We start from the raw sequence: 27,997 nt of genomic DNA on the forward strand, positions 1-27,997 counted from the left end.
ACACAGCCACTGGGGCAATGCCAACACAGCCACTGGGACAATGTCAACACAGCCACTGGGGAAATGTCAACACTGCCACTGGGACAATGTCAACACAACCACTGGGGCAATGCCAACACAGCCACTGGGGAAATGTCAACACAGCCACTGGGACAATGTCAACACAACCACTGGGGCAATGCCAACACAGCCACTGGGACAATGTCAACACAGCCACTGGGAAAATGTCAACACAACCACTGGGGCAATGCCAACACAGCCACTGGAGCAATGTCAACACAGCCCATGGGACATTGGCAACACATGCACTGGGGCAATGCCAACATAGTCACTGGGGCAATGCCAACACAGCCATTGGGACAATGCCAACTCAGCCACTGGGGCAATGTCAACATAGCCACTGGGGCAATGTCAACACAGCCCATGGGACATTGCCAACACAGTCACTGGGGCAATGTCAACACAGCCACTGGGGCAATGCCAACATAGTCACTGGGGCAATGTCAACACAGCCACTGGGGAAATGTCAACACTGCCACTGGGGAAATGTCAACACAGTCACTGGGGCAATGTTAACACAGCCACTGGGGCAATGTCAACACAGTCACTGGGGCAATGTCAACACAGCCACTGGGGCAATGTCAACACAGCCACTGGGGCAATGTCAACACAGTCACTGGGGCATTGTCAACACAGTCACTGGGGCAATGTCAACACAGCCACTGGGGTAATGTCAACACTGCCACTGGGGCAATGTCAACACAGCCACTGGGGCAATGCCAACACAGTCACTGGGGCAATGTCAACACAACCACTGGGGTAATGTCAACACTGCCACTGGGACAATGTCAACACAGCCACTGGGGCAATGTCAACACAGCCCATGGGACATTGCCAACAGTGCCACTGGGGCAATGCCAACATAGTCACTGGGGCAATGTCAACACAGACACTGGGGCAATGTCAACACAGCCACTGGGGCAATGTCAACACTGCCACTGGAGCAATGTCAACACAGTCACTGGGGCAATGTCAACACAGCCCATGGGACATTGCCAAAACAGCCATTGGGGAAAGATCAACACTGCCACTGGGACAATGTCAACACAACCACTGGGGCAATGCCAGCACAGCCACTGGGGCAATGCCAACACAGCCACAGGGACAATGTCAACACAGCCACTGGGGCAATGCCAACACAGCCACTGGGACAATGTCAACACAGCCACTGGGGAAATGTCAACACTGCCACTGGGACAATGCCAACACAACCACTGGGGCAATGCCAACACAGACACTGGGGAAATGTCAACACAGCCACTGGGACAATGTCAACTCAACCACTGGGGCAATGCCAACACAGCCACTGGGGAAATGCCAATACAGCCACTGAAGCAATGTCAACACAGCCCATGGGACATTGGCAACACATGCACTGGTGCAATGCCAACATAGTCACTGGGGCAATGTCAACACAGCCACTGGGGCAATGCCAACATAGTCACTTGGGCAATATCAACACAGCCACTGGGGCAATGTCAACACTGCCACTGGGGAAGTGTCAACACAGTCCCTGGGGCAACGTCAACACAGCCACTGGGGCAATGTCAACACAGCCACTGGGGCAATGTCAACACAGCCACTGGGGCAATGTCAACACAGCCCATGGGACATTGCCAACAGTGCCACTGGGGCAATGCCAACATAGTCACTGGGGCAATGTCAACACAGACACTGGGGCAATGTTAACACAGCCACTGGGGCAATGTCAACACTGCCACTGGAGCAATGTCAACACAGTCACTGGGGCAATGTCAACACAGCCCATGGGACATTGCCAAAACAGCCACTGGGGAAAGATCAACACTGCCACTGGGACAATGTCAACACAACCACTGGGGCAATGCCAGCACAGCCACTGGGGCAATGCCAACACAGCCACAGGGACAATGTCAACACAGCCACTGGGGCAATGCCAACACAGCCACTGGGACAATGTCAACACAGCCACTGGGGAAATGTCAACACTGCCACTGGGACAATGCCAACACAACCACTGGGGCAATGCCAACACAGACACTGGGGAAATGTCAACACAGCCACTGGGACAATGTCAACTCAACCACTGGGGCAATGCCAACACAGCCACTGGGGAAATGCCAATACAGCCACTGGGACAATGTCAACACAGCCACTGGGACAATGTCAACACAACGACTGGGGCAATGCCAACACAGCCACTGAAGCAATGTCAACACAGCCCATGGGACATTGGCAACACATGCACTGGTGCAATGCCAACATAGTCACTGGGGCAATGTCAACACAGCCACTGGGGCAATGCCAACATAGTCACTTGGGCAATATCAACACAGCCACTGGGGCAATGTCAACACTGCCACTGGGGAAGTGTCAACACAGTCCCTGGGGCAACGTCAACACAGCCACTGGGGCAATGTCAACACAGCCACTGGGGCAATGTCAACACAGCCACTGGGGCAATGTCAACACAGCCCATGGGACATTGCCAACAGTGCCACTGGGGCAATGCCAACATAGTCACTGGGGCAATGTCAACACAGACACTGGGGCAATGTTAACACAGCCACTGGGGCAATGTCAACACTGCCACTGGAGCAATGTCAACACAGTCACTGGGGCAATGTCAACACAGCCCATGGGACATTGCCAAAACAGCCACTGGGGAAAGATCAACACTGCCACTGGGACAATGTCAACACAACCACTGGGGCAATGCCAGCACAGCCACTGGGGCAATGCCAACACAGCCACAGGGACAATGTCAACACAGCCACTGGGGCAATGCCAACACAGCCACTGGGACAATGTCAACACAGCCACTGGGGAAATGTCAACACTGCCACTGGGACAATGCCAACACAACCACTGGGGCAATGCCAGCACAGACACTGGGGAAATGTCAACACAGCCACTGGGACAATGTCAACTCAACCACTGGGGCAATGCCAACACAGCCACTGGGGAAATGCCAATACAGCCACTGGGACAATGTCAACACAGCCACTGGGACAATGTCAACACAACCACTGGGGCAATGCCAACACAGCCACTGAAGCAATGTCAACACAGCCCATGGGACATTGGCAACACATGCACTGGTGCAATGCCAACATAGTCACTGGGGCAATGTCAACACAGCCACTGGGGCAATGCCAACATAGTCACTTGGGCAATATCAACACAGCCACTGGGGCAATGTCAACACTGCCACTGGGGAAATGTCAACACAGTCCCTGGGGCAACGTCAACACAGCCACTGGGGCAATGTCAACACAGCCACTGGGGCAATGTCAACACAGCCACTGGGGCAATGTCAACACAGCCACTGGGGCAATGTCAACACAGTCACTGTGGCAATGTCAACACTGCCACTGGGGCAATGTCAACACAGCCACTGGGGCAATGTCAACACAGCCACTGGGGTAATGTCATCACTGCCACTGGGGCAATGTCATGACAGCCACTGGGGAAATGTCAACACAGTCACTGGGGCAATGTCAACACTGCCACTGGGGCAATGTCAACACAGTCACTAGGGCAATGTCAACACAGCCACTGGGGCAATGTCAACACAGTCATTGGGGCAATGTCAACACAGTCACTGGGGCAATGTCAACACAGTCACTGGGGCAATGTCAACACAGCCACTGGTGTAATGTCAACACTGCCACTGGGGCAATGTCAACACAGCCACTGGGGCAATGTCAACACAGCCCATGGGACATTGCCAACAGAGCCACTGGGGCAATGCCAACATAGTCACTGGGACAATGTCAACACAGCCACTGGGGCAATGTCAACCCAGCCACTGGGGCAATGTCAACACAGCCACTGGAGCAATGTCAACACAGCCACTGGGGCAATGTCAACACAGCCCATGGGACATTGCCAACACAGCCACTGGGGAAATGTCAACACTGCCACTGGGACAATGTCAACACAACCACTGGGGCAATGCCAACACAGCCACTGGGGCAATGCCAACACAGCCACTGGGGCAATGTCAACACAACCACTGGGGCAATGCCAACACAGCCACTGGGGCAATGCCAACACAGCCACAGGGACAATGTCAACACAGCCACTGGGGCAATGCCAACACAGCCACTGGGACAATGTCAACACAGCCACTGGGGAAATGTCAACACTGCCACTGGGACAATGTCAACACAACCACTGGTGTAATGCCAATACAGCCACTGGGGAACTGTCAACACAGCCACTGGGACAATGTCAACACAACCACTGGGGCAATGCCAACACAGCCGCTGAGGAAATGCCAAAACAGCCACTGGAGCAATGTCAACACAGCCCATGGGACATTGCCAACACATGCACTGGGGCAATGCCAACATAGTCACTGGGGCAATGCCAACACAGCCACTGGGACAATGCCAACACAGTCACTGGTGCAATGTCAACACAGCCCATGGGACATTGGCAACACATGCACTGTGGCAATGCCAACATAGTCACTGGGGCAATGCCAACACAGCCACTGGGACAATGCCAACACAGTCACTGGGGCAATGTCAACACAGCCCATGGGACATTGGCAACACATGCACTGGGACAATGCCAACATAGTCACAGGGGCAATGCCAACACAGCCACTGGGACAATGCCAACACAGTCACTGGGGCAATGTCAACACAGCCCATGGGACATTGCCAACACATGCACTGGGGCAATGCCAACATAGTCACTGGGGCAATGCCAACACAGCCACTGGGACAATGCCAACACAGTCACTGGGGCAATGTCAACACAGCCCATGGGACATTGGCAACACATGCACTGGGGCAATGCCAACACAGCCACTGGAGCAATGTCAACACAGCCCATGGGACATTGGCAACACAGCCACTGGGACAATGCCAACACAGTGACTGGGGCAATGCCAACACAGCCACTGGAGCAATGTCAACACAGCCCATGGAACATTGCCAACACATGCACTGGGGCAATGCCAACATAGTCACTGGGGCAATGCCAACACAGCCACTGGGACAATGCCAACACAACCACTGGAGCAATGTCAACACAGTCACTGGGGCAATGCCAACACAGCCACTGGGGCAATGTCAGCATTGCCACTGGGGCAATGTCAACACAGCTCATGGGACATTGCCAACACAGCCACTGGGGAAATGTCAACACAGCCACTGGGGCAATGCCAACACATGCACTGGGGCAATGCTGACACAGCCACTGGAGCAATGTCAACACAGCCCATGGGACATTGGCAACACAGCCACTGGGACAATGCCAACACAGTGACTGGGGCAATGCCAACACAGCCACTGGAGCAATGTTAACACAGCCCATGGAACATTGCCAACACATGCACTGGGGCAATGCCGACACAACCACTGGAGCAATGTCAACACAGTCACTGGGGCAATGCCAACACAGCCACTGGGGCAATGTCAGCATTGCCACTGGGGCAATGTCAACACAGCCCATGGGACATTGCCAACACAGCCACTGGGGAAATGTCAACACAGCCACTGGGGCAATGCCAACACATGCACTGGGGCAATGCCGACACAACCACTGGAGCAATGTCAACACAGTCACTGGGACTTTGCCAACACAGCCACTTGGGAAATGTCAACACAGCCACTGGGGCAATGTCAACACTGCCACTGGGGCAATGTCAACACAGCCACTGGGGCAATGCCAGCACAGTGTTTGGGCAATATTAATACAGTCCCTGTTACAATGTTAACACATTAATTGGAGCAAAGTTCAGTCACTGGGCAGTGCTATGAGACATTGTCAACACATTCACGGGGGCAGTGCCAACACAGTCCCTGGGGCAAGGCCAACACAGTCCCTGGGACATTTTCAACACAGTCCCTGGGGCAGCGTCAACACAGTCCCTGGGGCAGTCCCAGCGCACTCCGTGGATCCTCAAGGCAAACAGTATGTGGGTTAATGGCTGAGTCACAAGGAAACTTGCAGGGTATAAATAAGGTTAGAGAGATGAATGAATGGCACAGACAGTGTGGGAGAAATGGATTTTAATTCCTGGGGCACTGGCACCAGTACTGGGGAAAACGAGAGATGTGCCGTTGGGATTGCCTGCACCTAACTGTGCTGGGACCAGTGTTCTGGTGAATCGTATAATTGGGGCAGTGATAGGTTATTAATTTATTGATTCATTGATTTATTGTTGTCTTCAGGTACTGCAGAAGGGACTTCAGTTTGCGGATTAGTTGCGTTAATACCCTGTATTCATTTTTAACCAGCTGCTTGACTATATTTCATGGAAATTGGCACTTGGCAAAGCATGATGTATATTTGGCCTTATATCTGTCAAGAGTTTTATATGAAATAGTCAGAATGTCATACAATGTAAACAAGCGTACAGCTGAGGTCATACAATGTAAACAAGCGTACAGCTAAGGTCATACAATGTAAACAAGCGTACAGCTAAGGTCATACAATGTAAACAAGCGTACAGCTAAGGTCATACAATGTAAACAAGCGTACAGCTAAGGTCATACAATGTAAACAAGCGTACAGCTAAGGTCATACAATGTAAACAAGCGTACAGCTAAGGTCATACAATGTAAACATGCGTACAGCTAAGGTCATACAATGTAAACAAGCGTACAGCTAAGTTCATACAATGTAAACAAGCGTACAGCTAAGGTCATACAATGTAAACAAGCGTACAGCTAAGGTCATACAATGTAAACAACCGTACAGCTAAGGTCATACAATGTAAACAAGCGTACAGCTAAGGTCATACAATGTAAACACGCGTACAGCTAAGGTCATACAATGTAAACAAGCGTACAGCTAAGGTCATACAATGTAAACATGCGTACAGCTAAGGTCATACAATGTAAACAAGCGTACAGCTAAGTTCATACAATGTAAACAAGCGTACAGCTAAGGTCATACAATGTAAACAAGCGTACAGCTAAGGTCATACAATGTAAACAAGCGTACAGCTAAGGTCATACAATGTAAACAAGCAAACAGCTAAGGTCATACAATGTAAACATGCGTACAGCTAAGGTCATACAATGTAAACAAGCGTACAGCTAAGTTCATACAATGTAAACAAGCGTACAGCTAAGGTCATACAATGTAAACAAGCGTACAGCTAAGGTCATACAATGTAAACAAGCGTACAGCTAAGGTCATACAATGTAAACAAGCAAACAGCTAAGGTCATACAATGTAAACAAGCGTACAGCTAAGGTCATACAATGTAAACAAGCGTACAGCTAAGGTCATACAATGTAAACAAGCGTATAGCTGCACATTGTTTTGCTGACAGCGTGATTTTAGTTTTCTTAGGCAAGGAACCCAAGGTTTTGCTATCAAAACCTAACTCCAGCCTGCTCGGTTTCTGTCTCTTGCTAATCTAAATAAATGCTTTCTGTCCCAGGTATTGCTTTCTGTATCATATAAATAGTCTGCTTTTACCTCTGTAACACAGGGCATTTGGAATGACTGCTGTCTGTCCAGCCCTCCACGAACTTCGTGTTTAATTAAAAGACCTTTGGCGAAAACTCGAAGTGCTGACTTATAATTCCTTCGACAGGTACTGATTGAGTGCATAGCTAGAGAATGGAATTGTTCAAAAGGCCGTGGGCTGGATTCTCCATTCCTGCGGCTAAGTGCTGATGCTAACGGAGGATCCATGGAGTTCCATGACAGAAATATCGGTGCCACACCCGCACCGATTCCAGTACCCGGTGAGCGTCTGGCACCATCACTGTGTGAAATCCCAACGGAACACGTGAGAAATGGAGGAAGAATTGCCGGGCATGCGCAGGGCTGACAAGATGCTGTAGATACACCTACACCCCCTACACACACACCGATCGCGTCGGAAAAGATTCTGCCGGTTGTGCTGGACCATGTACCTGACCACCCCAACTTCACAGCTCACCTCCTGGCTTCCCCCTGTCATAATATACATCTATGTATACAATGGAGTACAGACAGGCAGTGATTGACACACAGGATGACCAGTAAGCACACAGAACAGAGCAGCCAATCACCAGACAGGACACGACCACTATAAAGCCAGAGGGCACCAGTTTTCCCACGCTCTCGGGACCCAGCCTCTGAGACAGTCAGAGTTAGTGAGCTGGCCAGTGCAAAAACCATGTGGTAGCTGGTAAGTCTGGTCTGTGATTCCGCAGAGCATGCGAGCTATGGTGCTCCGCCAACTCCATGAGGGTCACCTGGGGGTCTAGAAATGTTGACTCAGAGCTCGAGAGGCAGTCTATTGGCCGGGCATCAGCCAGGATGTTGCCAACACGGTCCTCAACTGCCCCACATGTCAGAAATTTCAGCCAGCTCAACCCAAAGAAACTCTGCAGCAACATGAGATAGTGACCTCCCCATGGTCCAAAGTCGGTGTCGACCTTTTCCACGCCAAGGGGCATGACTATGTCCTCCTGGTCGACTACTTCTCCAATTGCCCTGAAGTGGTGAAATTGTCCGACCTCATGTCGAAGGCGGTGATTAAAGCATGCAAAGAAACGTTTGCCAGGCATGGGATACCGCTCACGGTGATGAGTGACAACGGTCCCTGTTTTTACAGCCAGGAATGGTCTGATTTTGCCCACCTATACAACTTTCGTCACGTACCCTCCAGCCCCACTACCCACAGTCAAACGGGAAGCCGAAAGAGGGGTCCATATCGTCAAGAGATTACTATGCAAGGCTGCAGACTCAGGCTCCGACTTCAACCTGGCGCTGCTGGCATACAGAGCATCCCTGCTGTCCACTGTGTTGTCTCCTGCGCAGATGCTCATGAATTGCACTCTGCAAACTACGGTTCCAGTCATCCATGTTCCAGACCTTGACCACCTCACGGTCATACAAAAGATGCAGCAGTCTCGGGCCCAACAGAAATCAGCATAGGACGCTCATGCCACGGATCTCCCCGAGCTGGACCCAACTGATCGTGTTCGTGTGCAGTTGCCTGATGGCGGCTGGTCCGCCACAGCTGTGGTGGTCAAGCAAGTGGCCCCGAGATCGTTCCTCATCCGCATGGCTGATGGCTCCTTCCTACGGCGCAACAGACGCGCGCTGCGGAGAGTTCCACGCCCACCACCTAACCATGATGTCCTGCCTCACACAATGCTTCCTCCGGATGTGCCCTACCACGAGGTCACCGATCTACCAGCAATCCTGCCGACCTCTGCGACCACCGCATTGCCAGCGGTCCCGCCTATCCAAGTGCAGGCGGCCCCTGATCCACCCTTGAGGCGGTCAACCAGAATTTGTCGCCCACCGCAGAGACTAAACTTATAGACAAACTTTTGCACAACTGTGTTACCTTATCGTTTTGACTTCTGTAAATATCATTGTTACTGTTTCATCTGCCCTATATCTGCACTAGCCACACCTTCCTGTGTACATAAGGTCATTTTAGCACATTCTGTATATAGTCACGCACATATACACATCCACATGCACATGCACCTTAATATTTATTATCTCAACACACACAATGCAGAACAAAAAGAAAAAGGGCAGATATCACAATATACATCTATGTATACAATGGAGTGCAGACAGGCAGTGATTGACACACAGGATGACCAGTAAGCACACAGAACAGAGCAGCCAATCACCAGACAGGACACAACCACTATAAAGCCAGAGGGCGCCTGTTTTCCCGTTCTCTCGGGACCCAGCGTCTGAGACAGTCAGAGTTAGTGAGCTGGCCAGTGCAAAAACCATGTGGTAGCTAGTAAGTCTGGTTAGGTTAGTACCAGGCCTCCAGTCAAGTCAGCGTAGTGTTGATGCGCGATCAATTACACTCAAGACGAAGTGATTTCGTAACTGAAGGCTTTAATCTACTAGAACTTGTTCCCCAGCAGCTTCGGTACAGAAAGTGAAGGCTGCTGGGACGGCACCATCTCTTATACTCCGCCTGTCAGGGCGGAGCTGCGTAACAACAGCCAATGGTAAACTCCTGGGTCTAACCAATGGTCATCAGCCTCTTAGGTACCGCAATACCTAGTACTACCACAAGTGCCAACCCACAGTTGAACATGTATAATAGTTTAGATGTTAAATAAAATCGTGTTGCATTTTATCAAGTGTTGGAGGTCTGTCTCTCGCTACACTGCATCAAGTGCAGTCCACATCGACCCAGCCTACCTAACACATCACCCCCCACTGCTCCTCACAGCCCTGGCAGAAGCCCCCCCAGCCAGCAGCATGACTGCTGCCGAGGTATGGTGGTGCAGGACACTGCCCGTACATCCTCTCTCTCCACGGCCACCACGCCAGGCTCAACGATTGTTGCGACCACATGTGACCCGCGCCGTTGGGAACTCAGCCCATCGGAGGCGGAGCATCGTGGGTGGGCCCAACAATGAGATACAATTACGGTCGCATCTGCGCGCGGCATGCTGCGAGGTAACACCGATTTGGAGGGGGCAGAGCATCACGATTCGGCGCCAAACCAGCACCTGCTGCAATTTGGGCATTGAGAGCTATTCTCCAGCTGATCGCCATTCCCGATTTTGATGTCGTGCAAAGGATAATCCCGCCCCAGGACCGTGAACAGATAGTTATTGTTTCAGATAATGAATTTACTATTGAACTTTGGAGTCATATCTGCAGAAATTCAAACGTTTGTTTCAACAAATGTTTCATATGATGCATAGACCATTGTTTTCTAGTGCATGCAGTGATAAGAATGTATCAATTAAGTAGTTACAGCAAGGTTGATGGCTAGCCGTGGCGTGAGAATCCCTTTCTCGTAAGGCAGCGCATATCGACACTTTATTATTCCTGACTGTATCAGTCAGTCTTAAGTAATGGCCAATGTTTATTTAATAAATTGCCCTCTAAGTGACAGACATTTATTTGAACCTGAGGAGGTCTCAGCTGATAATTAGAAACCAATAAGAGTAAATGAGGGACTCGACCATAGATAAGGGCCGGGATGCTATGTCCCCCACGCCCACCACAAAACGGGAACGAATCACTCCGGACTTTTTTCGAAAAATCATCTTTGCAATCCTTTCCTCTACATCTCTGGAACTTTTCAGAGGCCTATAGAAAACTCCCAACAGGTTGACCTCTCCTTTCCTGTTTCTAACCTCAGCCCATACTACCTCAGTAGACGAGTCCTCATCAAATGTTCTTTCTGCCACCGTAATACTGTCCTTGACTAACAATGCCAACCTCCTCCTCTTTCAACACCTTCCCTGAGCTTACTGAAACATCTAAACCCCGGAACCTGCAGCCACCATTCCTGTCCCTGCTCTACTCTTGTCTCCGAAATGGCCACAACATCAAAGTCCCAGGTACCAACCCATGCTGCAAGTTCACCCACCTTATTCCGGATGCTCCTGGAGTTGAAGTAGACACTCTTCAAGCCACCTTCCTGCCTGCCGGTACACTCCTGTGACCTTGAAACCTTACTCATGACCTCACTACTCTCAACCTCCTGTACACTGAAGCTACAATTCAGGTTCCCATCCTCCTGCTGAATTAGTTTAAACCCTCCCAAAGAGCATGAGCAAATTTCCCCCCCCCAGGATATTGGTACACCTCTGGTTCAGGTGTAGACCATCCCGTTTGTAGAGGTCCCACCTACCCCAGAATGAGCCCCAATTATCCAGGTATCTGAATCCCTCCCTCCTGCACCATCCCTTAGCCATGTGTTCAACTGTTCCCTTTCCCTATTCCTCGTCTCGCTATCGTGGCACGGGTAACAACCCAGAGATAATAACTCTGTTTGTCCTAGATCTAAGTTTCCACCCTGGCTCCCTGAATTCCTGCCTTACATCCCTATCCCTTTTCCTACCTATGTCATTGGTCATTTTCCTACCTATGTTATTGTCATTCCCTATGTGGACCACGACTTGGGGCTGCTCCCCCTCCCCTTAAGGATCCCGAAAACACGATCCGAGACATCACGGACCCTGGCACCTGGGAGGCAACACACCAACCGCGAGTCTCTCTCGTTCCCACAGAATCTCCTATCTGTCCCCCTAACGATGCAGTCCCCAATGACTAATGCTCTACTCCTCTCCCCCTTCCCTTCTAAGCAACAGGGACGGACTTTGTGGCAGACACCTGTACCGCATGGCTTACCCCTGGTAATTCGTCCCCTCCACCAGCATCCAAAGCAGCATACTTGTTACTGAGGGGAACGACCACAGGGGATCCCTGTACTGACTGCTTCCTCTCAGCCCCTCTCACCGTCACCCACCTATCTTCATTCTTCGGAGTAACTACATCCCTGAAGCTTCTATCTATGACCACCTCTGCCTCCCGAATGATCCGAAGTTCATCCAGCTCCAGCTCCAGTTCCCTAACGCTGTTTTTGAGGAGCTGGAGCTGGGTGCACTTCCCACAGGTGAAATCAGCAGGGACACTGACAGTGTCACTCACCTCAAACATTCTGCAGGAGGAACATTGCACTGCCTTCCCTGCCATCCCCTCTGGATAACTTGTGGATAAAACAAGAAAAAGAAAGAAAGAAATAGCTTACCTGATATTCACTCAACCCCTTGGGATAGAAGAGGTGGCTCCTCTCCCGCTTTTAAAACTCCCACTCCTCCCCTGATGCACTCTTACACTGTGTGTACTTTCCCTTCCTGTCACACTCTGGTAATCATTACCCAAATTGCTGCCCTGCTCAGTTAGTTTATTATTTCCCTTTACTTTATTATAATTCCTTTCACATGATCTCCCACTATTTAGATTAAAGCTCTTGTGACTGCCAGCAGGATCTCTTATTCTATCTTCTAATAAGAGCCGATTGTCAGATTGATTGGAGTTGTCCAAAAAAGAACTTTATTGCCAATGATTCACTTTAACACACTTACATAAGAACTCATTCAAAACTTAGAAACAAACTATCAGATACATGGCAGAGTTAATTGATGAAAAAATATAAAGAATTCACGAATAAATAAATGAATGAAATCATTCAAGAACTCGGGAAAATATGAACTCAGGGGTGAACCTTAACCGCAAAGTCGTACTCTTAAGGGAATCTTTGGCTGGGATTCTCCGACACCCCACGCCACAATCGCGCCCTGCGTGGGGGCGGAGAATGTGGCGTCGGACCCGCGTCGCCTTCGCGCGATTCTCTGGTGACCATTTTTATAAATAACCTGCAGGAGGGCGTAGAAGGATGGGTGAGTAAATTTGCGGATGACACTAAAGTCGGTGAAGTTGTGGACAGTGTGGGAGGATGTTGCAGGCTACAGAGGGACATAGATAAGCTGCAGAGCTGGGCTGAGAAGTGGCAAATGGAGTTTAATGCAGAAAAGTATGAGGTGATTCATTTTGGAAAGAGTAACAGGAATACAGAGTACTGGGCTAATAGTAAGATTCTTGGTAGTGTGGATGAGCAGAGAGATCTCGGTGTCCATGTACATAGATCCCTGAAAGTTGCCACCCAGGTTGATAGGGTTGTTAAGAAGGCGTATGGTGTGTTAGCTTTTATTGGTAGAGGGATTGAGTTTCGGAGCCATGAGGTCATGTTGCAGCTGTACAAAACTCTGGTACGGCCGCATTTGGAGTATGTCGTGCAGTTCTGGTCGCCGCATTATAGGAAGGATGTGGAAGCATTGGAAAGGGTGCAGAGGAGATTTACCAGGATGTTGCCTGGTATGAAGGGAAAATCTTATGAGGAAAGGCTGATGGACTTGAGGTTGTTTACGTTGGAGAGAAGAAGGTTAAGAGGAGACTTAATAGAGGCATACAAAATGACCAGGGGGTTAGATAGGGTGGACAGTGAGAGCCTTCGCCCGCGGATGGAAATGGCTGGCATGAGGGGACATAGCTTTAAACTGAGGGGTAATAGATATAGGACAGAGGTCAGAAGTAGCTTCTTTACGCAAAGAGTGGTGAGGCCGTGGAATGCCCTACCTGCAACAGTAATGAACTCGCCAACATTGAGGGCATTTAAAAGTTTATTGGATAAGCATATGGATGATAATGGCATAGTGTAGGTTAGATGGCTTTTGTTTCGGTGCAACATCGTGGGCCGAAGGGCCTGTACTGCGCTGTATCGTTCTATGTTCTATGTTCTATGATAAGCCAATACCGCCCATGGAGAGATGTGTACTGAGTGCAGCTGAATGTGTGTGTGCAATATCTACAGCATGTACATGGGGCTAAACTATATACAAGGGGCGATGTCGGGATGCGACATAACAATGAGGTTGTACCATAAACAAAGAACGGGGAAATGTTGAACGACAAAATGAACTCCTGTAACGACAAGGAAGAAGAGAAACATATTAACACAGTGGTATTATTAGTTCAATGTACAAATAGGCTCATAAATCCAGTCTAGTAGGTGGGCGACGAATTCGGGTTGACCGCCTCAAGGGTGGGTCTGGATCCACCGGCTGAGGAATGGGCCTGTCCACGGGCGACGACGGAAGGGGCATGGTGGCAGGAAGCTCCACGAAGTCGATATCAGGAACAACAGGAGGGCGCGGTGCCAGTGTAAGTTCCCGTAGCGAACGTGGAAGTAGGCGAAGAGCTCGGCGATTGCGCCTACGAATGGATCCATCAGGCATGCGAACCAGGAACGAGCGGGGAGCCACGTGTCGGAGAACTTCGGCAGGTGCTGGCCTCCCACTCACGACCTCCAAAACCTACCCACCAATCCCTGGCCCTCCACAGACTGTCTGAATCCCAACACCCACACCCACCTTCCCCAACATACTAACCTGGACCTCAGATGTCCCCTTATGCCAATCTTTGACCCCCCTCATCCTCCGATTTCGCGGGTCTCCTGAACACCTACCCCCTCCACCCTCCCTTCCCCGATCATTTTCTATCCACTTACCTTGGCCACGTACCTTCTCCCTGGGCCCTGTAAACTGAGCTGCTTTACAGAGGCAAGTACAGTGAAGATGGGGCACACCCCTTCTTGAATCCACCAGAGCTGCAATGTGCTGGGGCATGTGAGAACTCTTTCCATGCAGGCCTGAAGCAGCTCTGGCCATTTTCAATGCGGCTTTCAAGACCAGCATTAAAATCTCCTAATCCCTGTTGACCATCTATTGCCGATGCTAGCCGGAAGCTATGGCCCACTGCTACATAAGTGTATGGAACTAATAAAACGATGTGTCTCTGAACTTGTAATCTGCTGGTAGGCCTAGATCTTGTAATGATAACCTTGCCGTGAAAGGAGCGGTTTGTTCAGTGAAGCATCTTCTGGAGTAATGTGCGTGGGGTCGCACAAAACACTATGCTTCACTCCCCACTAAAGTGACAAATCCAGTCATGCTACAGAACATATACTGAAAGTAAGTCAGGAAAGGGGATGGTGCTCAGGGGTTTATCACAGAATGCGCACTTGGGAAACTCACAAAATAATATGATAAATGATGGCTTGGAATCAGGGCAACAAAATTGAGGAACTTGTGTTTATGTTGCTCTTGGTGTATTTAGATTGTTCCTGTTGGTAGAAAGCTCTTTCCTCCCACGCATGATGTTTCATTCGGTGTATATTTTGAGAATATTAAAACTTTATTGTGTGAAATTACTTTTCGTTTTAGTTAGAAGAACAATTTTGTTTGAAGAAAGAAGTAACAAGACCTCCTTTCTTAAGGTGTGTGTGTTTATACGGTTATAAGGTTCAAGTTGAGAGTTCTGGCCAGAGAGAATACAAATATGTGTTCCTAAACTTTAAATCTGATACAAATTCACAGAATGTGAGATGAGGGTTATTTTCATGCTCGGTGTAAATTGAAATTTTGAAACAACTGATCCTAAGTTGGATTGATCTTCGGGTGGAAACTTCTTACAAAGCTTAAAGGTTTAAGGATTGATTCCTGACAAGCTTTTCAATAGAAGAAAAGGAATTGTTATTACATTTTTGGCAACAGTTGAGATCAATTTAAAATGCTGCAGGTTTCTGTACTGAGAAAGAGGTTGGGTGGGATTTAGCAGCTGTGTTAGCCATGGATGCATGGCGTGATTTCGGAACGCAATCTTCCCAGGCCATTGCCGATGCTGTGATCAGGTTCAGGAAGATAATATACTGAGTCGCATCCTGAGCCCTCATTGAATCTTCCCACCCACCGAGTGTGACATCATGCTGGCACAAATTACTTCTGCTTTTTAAAAATGGTAACCATGCACTGTGACCTCCGAGAGGGAGGAAGGAGATGGACACCACTGTTTCTAGCTAGCACAAGGAGTCCAAGGGGACAGAGCTCGCTGGGAAGCTCTGGAAATGGGGCGGGGATTCGAGGAGTTCACTCGACGGGGAACGGGGAGATTTTGGGGGAAGGTGCGCTGTGGGGATTCTAAGATGGAGGCCTTGGCTGGTGTGGGTGTGTAGCACCATCGATCACACACGAGGCGAGACGTAAAGAACTTCAATCGAGGCTTTGTTGAGCAGACTTGTTCAGACACGTTCCCCAGCAGCTCACTCACAGAATGCAGCTGCGGGGATTAAACCCAGGTTCTTATATCCCTCCTATCTGGGTGGAGCCCAGTAGGTGGAGGATCCAATCGGGATCCAGCATCTGTCCTCCAATAGCTGCTCGGCATTCCTGGTGTACCGTATTACCCCTAATACATACCACCACATTCTCCCCTTGTTAAAAAAGAACCCTGCTGGGTGGGGTGGTATGGTGGTAGGGGTTTACAGGGTCGGTACCTTAACCATTGAACTATTTACAACAATGCCGCTTTGCTGGGCCACTGAATTATATACATCTTAAGTCGATTTGATGAGTCGAGATGGTGCTCTGGTCGCCCTTTCCGACCATCTCAGCCCGGGTGGTGGTGGTGGTGCTGGCTCGGGTCCGGTCGACTCTGGGAGCATCGCGCTGTCCCCTTCTGTTTCCTTACTCCTGGGCGGGCCTGGGAGGAGGACCGATCCCCCCGGGAAGGGGGTGGCTGTGGGGTGCACTGGCGGGAGTGAGGGGGAGGTGATTTGTGTTGGGGGGGGGTGGGGAGCTCCTGCGGGCGCCAGGTCCCGCAGAGAGACCGTGTCCTGTCGGCCGTCTGGGTACGCCACGTAGGCGTACTGCGGGTTTGCGTGGAGTAGATGTACCTTTTCCACCAGCGGGTCTGATTTGTGCGCCCGCACATGTTTCCGGAGCAGGATCGGTCCCGGGGCCGCCAGCCAGGTCGGAAGTGACGTTCCAGAGGCGGACTTCCTAGGGAAGACAAGGAGACGCTCGTGCGGCGTTTGGTTCGTGGTGGTGCACAGCAGGGACCGGATAGAGTGAAGGGCATCAGGGAGGACTTCCTGCCAGCGGGAAGTTGGGAGACTCCTAGACCGGAGGGCCAGTAGGACGGTCTTCCAGACCGTTCCGTTCTCCCTCTCTACCTGCCCATTCCCCCGGGAGTTGTAGCTGGTCATCCTGCTCGAGGCGATGCCCTTGCTGACCAGGAATTGACGCAGCCTGTCACTCATGAAGGAGGACCCCCTGTCGCTATGGATGTAGGCGGGGAAACCGAACAGGGTAAAGATGGTGCAGAGGGCTTTAATGATCGTGGCCGCGGTCATGTCGGGGCAGGGGATGGCGAAGGGGAAGCAGGAGTATTCGTCAACGACGTTAAGAAAGTACGTGTTGCGATCGGTGGAGGGGAGGGGGCCTTTGAAATCCAAACTGAGGCGTTCAAAGGGACGGGAAGCCTTTATCAGGTGCGCTCTATCTGGCCTGAAAAAATGCGGTTTGCATTCTGCGCAGATTTGGCAGTTCCTGGTGACTGTTCGGACGTCCTCGACGGAGTAAGGGAGGTTGCGAGCCTTTATGAAGTGGTAGAAATGAGTGACCCCCGGGTGGCAGAGGTCCTCGTGGAGGGCTTGGAGACGGTCCACTTGTGCGTTGGCACAAGTGCCGTGAGATAGGGCATCGGACGGCTCATTCAGCTTTCCGGGACGGTACAAGATCTCGTAGTTGTAGGTGGAGAGTTCGATCCTCCACCGCAGGATCTTGTCGTTTTTATCTTGCCCCGCTGTGCACTATCGAACATAAAGGCTACCGACCGTTGGCCAGTGAGGAGAGTGAATCTCCTGCCGGCCAGGTAATGCCTCCAATGTCGCACAGCTTCCGCTATGGCTTGGGCCTCCTTTTCTACTGAGGAGTGGCGAATTTCTGAAGCGTGTAGGGTCCGGGAGAAAAAGGCCACGGGTCGGCCTGCTTGGTTGAGCGTGGCCGCCAGAGCGACGTCGGACGCGTCGCTCTCGACTTGGAAGGGGAGGGACTCGTCGATGGCGCGCATCGTGGCCTTTGCGATATCCGTTTTGATGCGGCTGAAGGCCTGGCGGGCCTCTGACGACAGGGGAAAAGTAGTGGACTGAATTAGTGGGCGGGCCTTGTCTGCGTACTGGGGGACCCACTGGACGTAATAAGAAAAGAAGCCCAGGCAGCGTTTCAGGGCGTTGGAGCAGTGGGGGAGAGGGAACTCCATGAGGGGGAGCATGCGTTCGGGGTCGGGGCCTATCACTCCATTACGCACTACGTAGCCCAGGATGGCTAGACGGTCGGTGCTAAACACGCATTTTTCCTCGTTGTATGTGAGGTTGAGGGCGTTAGCAGTCTGGAGGAATTTGCGGAGGTTGGCGTCGTGGTCCTGCTGGTCGTGGCCGCAGATGGTGACGTTGTCGAGGTACGGGAACGTGGCCCGTAAACCGTGCTGGTCGACCATTCGGTCCATCTCTCGTTGGAAGACCGAGACACCGTTCGTGACGCCGAATGGAACCCTTAAGAAGTGGTATAGCCGCCCGTCTGCTTTGAAGGCAGTGTACTTGCGGTCACCCGGGCGAATGGGGAGCTGGTGGTAGGCAGACTTAAGGTCCACGGTGGAGAAGACCTTGTGCTGTGCAAACCGATTGACCATGTCGGATATGCAGGGAAGAGGGTACGCATCTAGCTGTGTGTACCTGTTGATGGTCTGACTGTAGTCTACGACCATCCTTTGCTTCTCCCCTGTCTTCACTACTACCACCTGGGCTCTCCAGGGACTATTGCTGGCCTGGATTATGCCTTCCTTCAGCAGCCGCTGTACTTCGGACCTGATAAACGTCTGGTCCTGGGTGCTGTACCGTCTGCTCCTAGTGGCGACGGGTTTGCAATCCGGGGTGAGGTTCGCAAACAGGGAGGGCGGTTCGACCTTGAGTGTCGCGAGGCCGCAGATAGTCAGTGGGGGTATAGGGCCGCCAAATTTGAATGTTAAGCTCTGGAGGTTGCATTGGAAGTCCAACCCCAGGAGGGTGGGAGCGCAGAGGTGGGGAAGGACGTACAGCCGGTAATTTTTGAACTCTCTCCCCTGCACCGTTTTCAATGGAGTGGGACCCCGCCGCCAGAAAGATTTTTTGGATGCTTGGCCGAATTACAAGGGAACAGCGTCTTACCGTGTCCGGGTGAATAAAACTCTCCGTGCTCCCCGAGTCGATCAAACACGGCATTTCGTGGCCGTTCACCAGCACCTTTGTCGTTGTCGTCTGGAGTGTCCGGGGCCGCGACTGGTCGAGGGTCACCGATGCCAAACGTGGTTGGTGTATCAGACCGTTGTCTGCAGGCAGTGTGGAGCCGGCCACACCGGGGTCCTTGCCTGTCAGCCAAGATGGCGGCGTCCATGGATCGCACGCGGTTGGGAGTGGACAAAATGGCCGCTCCCATGAGTCGCACGCGGCCGGGGGTGGACAAAATGGCCGCTCCCATGAGTCGCACGCAGCCGGGGGTGGTCAAAATGGCCGCTCCCATGGATCGCACGCGGCCTGTGGGTAGGAAGATGGCGGCGCCCGTCCCCCCATCGTGGTGTCCGGGGTCCAAAATGGCGGCGCCCGTTGGCCGCCCGTGGGTAGCTGGGAGAGTTGAGCCCATGGTCCCATTTGTTCCCCGGAGATAGCGGCGACCCCACGGGACTGGCACACCGCTGCGTAGTGCCCCTTTTTACCGCAGCTTTTGCAGGTGGCCGAGCGGGCCGGGCAGTGCTGGCGGGGGTGTTTTGACTGCCCGCAAAAGTAGCAGCGGGGGCCCCCCGGGTGGTCTGGGATTCTGGCTGCGCACGCTAGCGGAGGGGTTGGGGTTGCCGAGGGGTCGGTCGCGGCGGGGGTCCACGGAGCCCAAGGGGCTGCAGCGCAGTCGGGGGCATAGGCGCGGGCGTTTTGGGAGGCCACGTCGAGGGAGGCTGCGAGGGCCCGTACCTCTGTGAGTCCAAGAGAGTCTTTCTCTAAAAGTCTCAGGCGAATTTGCGACGATGCCAAACCTGCTACGTAAGCGTCTCTGATCAGGAGGTCCGTATGTTCGTTCGCCGTAACTGCTGGGCAGTTGCAGTTTCGACCCAGGATCGTTAGAGCGTTGAAGAAATCGTCTAGCGATTCCCCGGGGATTTGTCGTCTCGTCGCGAGCTGGTAGCGTGCGTAGACCTGGTTGACGGGCTTAATGTAGATCTCCTTCAGCAAGTTGATCGCCTCTGGGAATTCTTACGCGCCCTCGATGAGTGAGTAGATTTCGGGACTCACCCTGGAATGCAGGACCTGCATCTTCTGGTCTTCTGTTGGTCTGCCGGGGGTTGTTCGGAGGTATCCCTCAAAATACACCAGCCAGTGTTTAAACGCGGATGTTGCGTTTGCTGCATGGGGGCTGATTCGCAGGCACTCCGGGGTGATCCGGAGCTCCATATTCCTTTTTAAGTCTGCTCAATAAATTGTAGCACCATCGATCACACACGAGGCGAGACGTAAAGAACTTCAGTCGAGGCTTTATTGAGCAGACTTGTTCAGACACGTTCCCCAGCAGCTCACTCACAGAATGCAGCTGCGGGGATTAAACCCAGGTTCTTATATCCCTCCTATCTGGGTGGAGCCCAGTAGGTGGAGGATCCAATCGGGATCCAGCATCTGTCCTCCAATAGCTGCTCGGCATTCCTGGTGTACCGTATTACCCACTAATACATACCACCACAGGGTGGTCCTGATGTCTGCTGCCTGTGTTATTTAAAAGTTCTTTGTGGGTTTTCTAAGATCAAATATTTACTTTAAGAGCTGTATATTGCTTTTGGCATCTTGTTCAAATGCAGATAAATGCATTTTGGTTATCAGACAATATTTTCACTGAGGCCCTGCAATCAATCTTAATTAGTTTAGTTTATAACTTTTGAGATTGGATGTAAGTATTTTGGAAAGGGATGGGAATTGATATAATTGGATGGAATATCAAGAGATTATGGAATTGGATGAGGTGATATGGGATAGACTGGGAGAGATGGAGATAGGATTGGATGAGATGGGAAGAGAAAAGATCCAATTAAGCAGGAGGAGATGGAAAGGAATTAAATGAAATAAAAGTGGATAGGAAGGGACAGAATAATAATAATCTTTTATTGTCACAAGTAGGCTTACATTAACACTGCAATTAGGTTACTGTGAAAAGTCCCGAGACACCACACTCCGGCGCCTGTTCGAGTACACAGAGGGATAATTCAGAATGTCCAAATTACCTAATTGCACATAGTTGGAGACTTGTGGGAGGAAACCGGAGCACCGGGAGGAAGCCCAGGCAGACACAGGGAGAATGTGCAGACTCCGCTCAGACAGTGACCCAAGCCAGGAATCAAAACTATCACGCTGGCGCTGTGAAGCAACAGTGCTAACCACCGTGTGACCTTGCCACCCCTATAGCTTCCACATTCTCCTTAGTGTCAACTGTTTTAATATCTTCCAGAAAGTGAAATTTTCTCGTGGTTCGCAAAATGCTCCAAATTGGGCAGGGATGGCTGAGATTGTTATGTGTGTGGAGTCAAAGACCCTGTGTGGGAGTTCGTCAGTGATGTAAATCCCAATTATTCACTCATTTTGGCTGATGTCATCATCGGAGAAGCTTATGCCCCTCATAGTGCTGGCAAGTCACATGGTCATAGAAGCCTAATGGGACGTTCTGAGTCTTCGGATGCTTACTTGACAGGGGCACCTCATTTTCATGCTGCCAATCCCTCTCATGGATTTGCAACAAGTGCTGGGCAGTAGAATGGTGGAGTGGGTAGATGGGAAAATTAACTGGGTATAATGAGTGAGGTAAGTGGGTAAGGGGTAGATTGGCAGATGAGTGAGGTGTTGGTGAGTGATGTGGTAGTTTTGTAGGGTGTTAGGTGGGCAGTATGGTCGGTGATTGGGGTAGCCTGGCGGTGGGGGGGGGGGGGGGGGGGGAGGTGGAGACAGCATGGGGAGGTTGAGAACTAATCAATAAGACATGATTGACCTGTGACAGCAGACACACCAACCGTCAGCATTACACACGGACAGTCAGTGTTTAGAGTCAGTGTCTCAGGAGTTGGTGATAAACCTCAGTGTTGATCTCTGTGCCAATCTCAGACACATCCCGTGGCTAATGAAAGGGGAATGCAGCCACTGCGGACTGTAGGTGAGAATTATTGTGAGAGCAGGAGATCTTGTCCACAATGTTCAGTGACTGGAGTCCTTTGTATTAACACCAGGACTCAGGCAGGAGAATGACTGAAGGTTCACGGTGCAGTAACTCTGATATTCAGTCATTCTACCCTGCACCTCCCGGCCCCAAATTTATGCCCATGTTTTTGGTGGGTAGAGGAAACTTCATACAAAATTCCATCGGGGTCCTGGCCGAGTTACTGACAGCTTCAGAGAATTCACACTGCAGTTAGTGTGGCGTAACAGAACGGTGATGGATTTGCAGGGACATTGTTTGCAAATCGAACAGGTCATATTGGTTAATCGCTCAGATGTCCACATCTCAGGAGTATCCAAAGGTTGCACACGGTTAGGAGCTTCTGTAGAATCAGGGCGTTTTTGTATCTTCCCCGTCTGAGTTAGTCCAAATACGGTCTGATGTGTTGGGTACTCTGCTACACAGACGAACCAACACGGTTGCGAATGGTACAACTCAGTTTTATTACTAACACTTATTTACAGTGGTAAACTGGTTCCTGAGGTTCGATCATAACCCTTGAATCTGTGGACCTATTCCTAATACTATCTTGAAGTGGCAGCCAGCACATGGTGGATGTCTGAGTGGCTTGCTGTGAGCTCTGTGCCCTGCGCTGTCTCCTGCTGGAATGCCCGGGAAGTGTCGTGTTCCCTGTTTTGTAGTGTGTATGCTCTTGTCTGTGATTGGCCGAGTTGTGTGTGTGTTGATTGGTTCGTTGATCTGTCCATCAGTATGTATGTATGTTTGTACCATGATGTTTACCTGAATATCATAGCACAGTCCCCAATCCATAGCTGATGTACAGGTGGCAATAAGTTTCTATGAAAGGAAAAGTGAAAGGTTTAATCATTGCTTCCTGGTTTTTACCCACTGCTAACTTCCAACTAGAAAAACAAAACCCTGATCCTATTATCCTGCAGATCGATCCAAAACAAGCTCATTTGTATTTTACCAAAAAATATTTAAACTACTTGTTTATCAGGAATTGTATTCCCAAGTTAAAACTCTAGTGGGGGGGGTGGAATCCTCTGGTTCCCCAGATACATGTTTCTCCGCGCCCCATTGGCTGGTGGCGGGATTCTTTATTCCTGTTTTTTGTCAATGGGATTTTCCATTGTAATGGGGAAACCCACAGATGAGGATGCAGGTGAGTGAATCCCGACGATGGAGAATGCAGGCCTCTACTTTCTCAGCCAGTGTACTGCCAATGAGATGCTCTGGAAGAACATGGAACACGTCCAATTTATCACTATTGGAAATATTTAACTGCACTATTACCATCTGAAAAAGAGTGAGAGAGGTGGGGCGGGATCCTCCGCCGGAGGGGTGCTCCGTTTTACCGGCGCCCGAGGGTTTCTCAACGGCGTGGGGCTGCCCCACAATGGGAAACCCCATTGACCGGCCGGCGTAACGGAGGATCCCACCGGCGGGTCGAGGCAGAAATGTGGCGCGGCGGGGCAGAGAATCCAGCCCAGGGGGACAGAGAGACAAAGAGACTGAAGGAGTTATACCATTGCTGAGGTTCAAGAAATCTGAAACTGGAGCCACTAATGGTGGAGCAATTCAAATTCAGGAAGCACTATCAGAACTGGAGGAGTCCAACTGCCTTGATGGCTTCAGGTGGGGTGGTTACAGAGATAGAGGGGATGGGTCCATGGAAGGTTTTGAAACAAGAATGCAAATGTTTCAAATGAGGGCCTGAATTTTCCGGCCATTTTCTGGCGGCGGGAATTTCCATTGACAGCGAGGAGGAAAAAGGGTCCCATTGCCAGCGAATGGCACGTGATTCCCCCTCGGCCGCGAGGTTAGAGAATCCCACCGGAGATTTGTTCAGGTTGGTTGCTTGTGTTGGTGGATGAACAGAGGAGTAATGTGTGATTGAGGCTTGAAGCCATTTAAGTTACAGGCAGCAAAACGTTGGATAAGCACAAGTTTATGTAAAGTGTGAGTGGGAGGTCAGCCCAGGAATGCATTGTCCAGAACAGAGGTTCCCAAACTGAGGTCCGCAGAATGCTGATGTTCTGAGAGGGGCCCCCAGGAGTTCCACAGGAGCCATCGAGTACACGTCACCAAAACACAAAGTGTGCAAAATGAACGCCTAAACCCATTGGTGTTGGCTTTCGTCATTCAGAATGCAAAGGAAAACAAAAAATCTAATTGGTTAATCAGAGCCCGACATCACTTGGAATTGGCTGCTGATAGGCTCACGATCCTGGTTCTGATTGGTGAATGAGATTATTTTCAGTTTCTGTGTTACTGGGCATAAAAATGCCGAATGGTCGTTAGAGCGGCAATTGGAGCAGTGATTAGAGCGGCGATTAGACAGTGATTAGAGTGGCGATTAGAGCAGTGATTACAGCAGCGATTAGAGCGACAATTAGAGCAGTGATTAGAGCGGTGATGTGAGCGGCGATTAGAGCGACGATTAGCGTAGTGATTAGAGCGGTGATTACAGCAGCGATTAGAGCGGCAATTATAGCAATGATTGGAGTGGTATTGGAGTGGTGATTCGAGTGGTGATTCGAGTGGCGATTCGAGTGGTGATTCGAGTGGCGAACAGAGTGGCGATTAAAGTGGTGATTACAACGATGAATAGAGCGGCAATCAGAGCGGAGGCGAGTAGAGAGGCAATTTCAGAGACGATGAGAGTGGTTTTTCAGTGGTGATTAGACTGGCGATTAGAGTGGTGATTAGAATTGTGATTAGAGCGGTGATTAGGAGCATGAGGAGCAATGGCAAAATTTGAGGAGGGGTAAGTGCTCTTTAATATTTTGTCTACCTGCCGATAGAAGTGAAATGTCTCCTGATGTGGGTACTACTCCCATGGGTTAATGTTAAGGGAGGCAGAGGAGGTTGGCTTGGCCAGGGGTTAATGTTAACGGGTCTTGGGAGGGTTTCATGCTCCAATCACCGCCCCAATCACCGCACTCATCGCCGCTCTAATCGCCTCTCCAGTCGTTGCTCTGCAGCGCCTCGGCCAAGCCCATCTGGGAGCGGGACACATCCCACAGAACCTCATCAAGGTCGGCCTGGTACTCACTGACATCCTCTAGCAAGTCAGACATTCTGCCGAGACCCTCAGCCACACCGACTGCACAATGCCCTGGACACCTTCACTCATGGTGCCAACGTCGTGCACAAGGATCTCCACTGCCGCCGCCACCCCAGCAGTGTTGGCCTCTGTGCATTTCATCGCCAGCACTATGTCCTGTGCCCATTGCCTCTGGGACTCCTCCAATGGGGTATGGATCTGCTGGAGTCACACTGATACCTCCCTCTGAATGTCCCAGACACTCCCTATCACCTCCATCAGCTCTGGGTGACCTACTTCCAGAGGTTCAGAAGTCCAGCTGGGACATCTCCCTCTGAATGTCCCAGACACACCCTATCGTCTCCATCAGCTCCGGGTAACCCACTTCCAGAGGCTCAGCAGCCCAGCCGGGACCCAACTGGGTCCTGGGATCCAGCAGACCTCCGACTGCTGCCTCGCCTGGGGGTTCCTGCCTCCACCTGATGTACATCAGCAGCAGATTGTGCCCCAGGAGCCTGCCCACGAATACATCCCTCCGAGATATGTGTATCTGTGCTGGTGGAGGGTGGGGATGACAGCTCTGTCGTGACTATAATGGTGGCATCCTCGGAGCTCTCTTCCGAGGTGTTCTCCCCGGAGTCAGGAGAGGGGGCCATCTGGGATAGGCCGGTGCCATCGGCTGGAGGGCCTGCAGGAGAATGGACATGTGGTCAGTGGGAGGGATGGGTCAGTTAGTAAAGCAATCACTACTCATGTTTAACAGGTCGCCAGGGTGGAGCCTGCTGGTTCCACACCTATGCGGCGTCCCAAGCCTCCATGTTGGTGACCGCCCTGTCCGTGGCCACACCAGTCACCTCCAGGGCACGCTCCTCGAAGGAGGTGAGGATTCTCAAGTCTGGCAGCCCACCGCTAGTCTGGGCCCACTCCCGTCAACGGTGGGAGAGCTTTCCCTGAGGGGAGACAGAGAGAGCATCGTTAGCCACATGTGTGGTTCAGTGGTGGGAGAGGGGGAGTGACAATAAAGATCTTCATTATTATTATTGCAAGCTGGCTGGGGTTGGCCGAACGAGTTCAGATTAAGTGCTGTTCGATCTTGTTAGCAGGGTGGGGGAGAAGGGGGGGGGGGGGGGGGGTGCGGTTTGGTGAGTACGTTCCGGGCGAATTGGCTGGCAAGGCATTATTTGCAGTGACAAGCCTGTGAGGCCTCCTTAATTGAACCAATTAGCATTGAATTGTGTTGCCGGTTTCGCTGGGCCGAGCGCTGGGAAACATGTGGCAAATTCCACTTGCTGCAACACTTGGAAATTTTCCCAGAGAATCTTGCCCTCTATGTGTGGTGCTCACTGCTCAGCTATCTAATTAGTGTGGGAGCAGCTGGATAAGGTGGGGGCTTTTTCTTGCCTGTTATCGTTTGTTAATAAGAACAAATAAAATATTCTCTTCCTTCACTATTCAACTGCTGCTGCTGACCATTTTCAATGCTGAGAATACACAATAAGTTGGTGGACAAGACTGACAATTGCTGGTAGATATCTGGAATTGAATTCTCCCACCGTGAACAACATAATAATCATTGTAAAATGATGCAACAGCATTTTGTGTTTCGCAGATTGCACCAAAGTCCATTTATAATGGGTAAACATTGTTTTATTGCAGTTTCATTTCAATTCCAGGGGCCTGGGGGGCAGACTTACAGCTGGATTCTCAGATTTTGAGGCTATGTCCCCACGTCGGTGTGGGAACGGTGGCGTTTTACGACTGAAAATTTGGCATAAAATGGACATCGATCCTTCGTTTGGCTGGCGGGTCGGCTCCAGTTGCCGATACGGCCCAGAGAATTGCCGGATCCGTGCAACGTGGTGCCGGCCACTCGTGGGCCCGGCCCGCGAAATAGTGTCCCCCCTTTGGCCGGCGTGCAAGCCCCGGACCACCCTCCAACAGTGCCCCCAGCCCGTCAACATCCCCCCCCTGTTCGCGGATCGGCCCTCCCCCGACTGTGGCGGCCCTAGACTGAGTCAGCAGCTGCCACGCCGAGTTCCCTCCGGATGATACCGCACCCGACCGATGCCGTCGGGAGCTTGGCCGGTCAGGGCGGAGCATCGGGGGTAGATTTCGGCATCGGTGACCGGAGAATCCCGTCCACTGTTTTCCCAACACAGCCCCTCATGTAGAAGCTCACTGAAGAGTATTCACATCACATGGTGACACACTGGACACAACACACATGAATGCGTGACCTCTGCAGCCAGTATATTTGAAAATGACAGGCAGACTTGTTTGTTCCTGGGATCATCCCACATTGGTGAATGGACTCCAATTGTATGCATCTTGCTCCCTGAATCTTCTAGTTAAGATGATGAGCAACTTTAAATTTCGAAATAATCGCCTTCAAACCCCTGTTCCTCTTGCTTTGGTGATACCGAGGTGCATTTTCACTGGACAAACTGAGGGTGTGGACCGGAATTATGTGCACCTCCCCCATCCAGACTGACAGGTACTTCTCTTTCAACTTGGAGTTTTTCCT

The sequence above is a fragment of the Scyliorhinus torazame genome, chromosome 5 (assembly GCF_047496885.1).
Source record: "Scyliorhinus torazame isolate Kashiwa2021f chromosome 5, sScyTor2.1, whole genome shotgun sequence".
Lineage (NCBI taxonomy): Eukaryota > Metazoa > Chordata > Chondrichthyes > Carcharhiniformes > Scyliorhinidae > Scyliorhinus > Scyliorhinus torazame.